We start from the raw sequence: 2,620 nt of genomic DNA on the forward strand, positions 1-2,620 counted from the left end.
GATACAGTAAACCGACACTGGTGCATCGGAATCTAATTCTGGTCTCCCAGGAACCGCTCAAAATACAAATTTATAGAAGATTCACTGTTCTTTTACTTAAGTCGGCGTTGTGCTTTTTGTATTCAATCCCGATACAATTTCTGTGTTTCGTGGTCAATGTGGAAATCCTAAGGATAAAGTAAACCTACACTGATGCATCGGAATCTAATACTGGTCTCCCAGGAACCTCTCAAAGCACAAATTCTTAGAAGATTTGATCTTCTTGTACTTAAGTAGGTTTAAAACTTTCTGAATTCAATCCCGATGCAATTTCTGTGTTTCATGGTCAATGTTTAGGTCCAAGTGATAAAGTAAACCTGCGCTGGTGCATCGGAATCTAATACTGGTCCCCCAGGAGCCGCTCAAAGAACAAACTCTTAGAAGATTCTCTCTTCTTGTACTTATGTCGGCATTGTGCATTTTGTATTCAATCCCGATGAAATATCTGTGTTTCATGGTCAATGTGAAGGTCCAGGGATACATTAACCTGCACTGGTGCATCGGAATCTAATATTGGTCTCCCAGGAACCGCTCAAATCACAAACTCTTAGAAGATCCACTCTTCTTGTACTTAAGCCGGCATTGTGCATTTTCCATTCAATCCCGAAGCAATTTCTGTGTTTCATGGTCAACGTGAAGGTCCAAAGGATACAGCGAACCTGCACTGGTGCATCGGAACCTAATGTTGGTCTCCCAGGAGCCGCTCAAAGTGCAAACACTTAGATGATTCACTCTTCTTGTACTTAAGTTGGCATTGTGTCTTTTGTATTCAATCCCGATGCAATTTCTGTGTTTCGTGGTCTATGTGAAAGTCCATGAGATACAGTCAACGGGCACTGGTGCTTCGGAATCTAATACTGGTCTCCCAGGAGCCGCTCAAATCACAAACCCATAGAAGATTCACTCTTCTTCCACTTAAGTCGGTATTGAGCCGTTGGTAATGATTCCTGATGCAAATTCTGTGTTTCATGGTCAATGTGAAGATGCAAGGGATACAGTAAACCTGCATTAGTGCATCGGAATGTAACACTGGTGTCCCAGGAGCCGCTCAAATTACAAACTCTTAGAAGATCCACTCTTCTTGTACTTACGTCGGCATAGTGCCTTTTGTATTGAATCCCGATGCAATTTCTGTGTTTCGTGGTCCATGTGAATGTCCAAGGGATACAGTTAACCTGCACTGGTGCATCGGAATGTAATACTCGTCTCCCAGGAGCCTCTCAAAACAGAAACTCTTAGAAGATTAACTCTTTTTGTTCTTAAGTAGGATTTGTGCCTTTTGTATTCAATCCCGATGCAATTTCTGTATTTCATGGTCATTGTGACGGACCAAGGGATAAAGTAAACCTGCACTGGTGCATTTGAATCTGATACTGGTCTCCCAGGAGCCACTCAAAGAAAAATCTCTTAGAAGATTCACTCTTCTTGTACTTAAGTCGTCATTGTGCCTTTTGTATTCCATCCCGATGCAATTTCTGTGTTTCATGGTCTATGTGAAGGTCCAAGGGATACTGTAAACGTGCACTCGTGCTTCGGAATCTAATACTGGTCCCCCAGGAGCCGCTCAAAACACAAACTCTAAGAAGATTCACTCTTCCTGACTTAAGTCGCCATTGTGCCATTTGTTTTCAATCCCGATGCAATTTCTGTGTTTAATGTTAAATGCGAAGGTCCTAGTATTACAGTTAACCTGCACTGGTGCATCGGAATCTAGTACTGGTCTCCCAGGAGCCGCTCAAAATACAAACTCTTAGAAGGTTCATACTTTTTGTACTTAAGTCGGCATTGTGCCTTTGTATTCAATCTCAATGCTATTTCTGTGTTTCATGGTCAATGTGAAGGTCCGAGGGATACAGTAAACCAGCACTGGTGCAACGGAATCTAACACTGCCCTCCCAGGGGCCGCTCAAAGCACAAACTCTTAGAAGATTCATTCTTCTTGTACTTAAGTCGGCATTGTGCGTTTTGTATTCAATCCCGATGGATTTTCTTTGTTTCATCGTCAATGTGAAGATCCAAGGGATACAGTAAACCAGCACTGGTGCATTGGAATCTAATACTGGTCTCCCAGGAGCCGCTAAAACACTAACTCCTATAATATTCACTCTACTTGTACTTAACTATACTTTGTGCCTTTTGTATTCAATCCCGATGCAATTTCTGTGTTTCGTGGTCAATGTGAGGGACCAAGGAATAAAGTAAAACTGCAGTGGTGCATCGGAATCTAATACTGGTCTCCCAGGAACTTCTCGAAGCACAAACCAATAAATGATTCATTCTTCTTCCACTTAAGTAGGCATTGTGTATTTGGTAATGAATCCTGATGCAATTTCTGTGTTTCATGGTCAATGTGAAGGTCCAAGGGATACAGTACACCTGCACTAATGCATCGTAATGTAACACTGGTCTCCCAGGACCGCTCAAAGTACAAAATCTTAGAAGATTTACTCTTCTTGTACTTACGTCGGCATTTTGCATTTTGTATTCAATCCCGACGCAATTTCGGTAGTTCATGGTCAATGTGAATGTACAAAGGATACAGTAAACCTGCACTGGTCCATCGGAATCTAATACTGGTCTC

This window comes from Schistocerca americana, unplaced genomic scaffold (genome assembly GCF_021461395.2).
Source record: "Schistocerca americana isolate TAMUIC-IGC-003095 unplaced genomic scaffold, iqSchAmer2.1 HiC_scaffold_50, whole genome shotgun sequence".
Classification (NCBI taxonomy): domain Eukaryota; kingdom Metazoa; phylum Arthropoda; class Insecta; order Orthoptera; family Acrididae; genus Schistocerca; species Schistocerca americana.